We start from the raw sequence: 766 nt of genomic DNA on the forward strand, positions 1-766 counted from the left end.
GCAATTACTCATATTTGGGTCTTCAGTTTTATTCCATTTGTCTATGGGTCTATTTTTATGCCAGTACCATAGTGTTTTTATGACTATAGCTCTATAGAAGAGCTTAAAATCTGGTATAGTAATACCCCAGCATTGCTCTTAGTTCTCAAGGTTGTTTTGGCTATCCGGGGTCTCTTCTGCTTCCATATGAATCTTAGGATAGTTTTTTCCAATTCTGTGAAAAATGTCATGGGGATTTTGATTGGCACTGCATTGAATCTATATATGACTTTTGGTAGGATGGTCATTTTCACAATATTAATTCTTCCAATCCATGAGCATGGGAGGTCCTTCCATCTTCTGATGTCTTCCTCAATTTCTTTCTTTAAAGAGTTAAAATTTTCCTTGTAGAGTTCTTTAATGTCTTTGGTCAGGTTTATTCCAAGGTATTTTATTTTTTTGTGGCTATTGTGAATGGGAGGGTTTCCCTGTGCTCTTTCTCTGACTGCTTGTCATTGGTATATAGAAAGGCTATAGACTTTTGTAGGTTAATTTTGTAACCTGCCACTTTACTGAATGTGTTAATAATTTCTAGGAGTTTGCACGTGGAATTTTTGGCATCCTTTAGATATATCATATCATCTGCAAAAAGGGATAATTTGAGCTCTTCTTTTCCAATTGTTACTCCTTTAATTTCCTGCTCTTGTCTTATTGCTCTTGCAAGAGTTTCAAGTACTATGTTAAAGAGAAGTGGGGATAGTGGGCAGCCTTGTCTGGTTCCTGATTT

This window comes from Nannospalax galili, unplaced genomic scaffold (genome assembly GCF_000622305.1).
Source record: "Nannospalax galili isolate Female #2095 unplaced genomic scaffold, S.galili_v1.0 scaffold10, whole genome shotgun sequence".
In the NCBI taxonomy this organism is placed as follows: Eukaryota; Metazoa; Chordata; class Mammalia; order Rodentia; family Spalacidae; genus Nannospalax; species Nannospalax galili.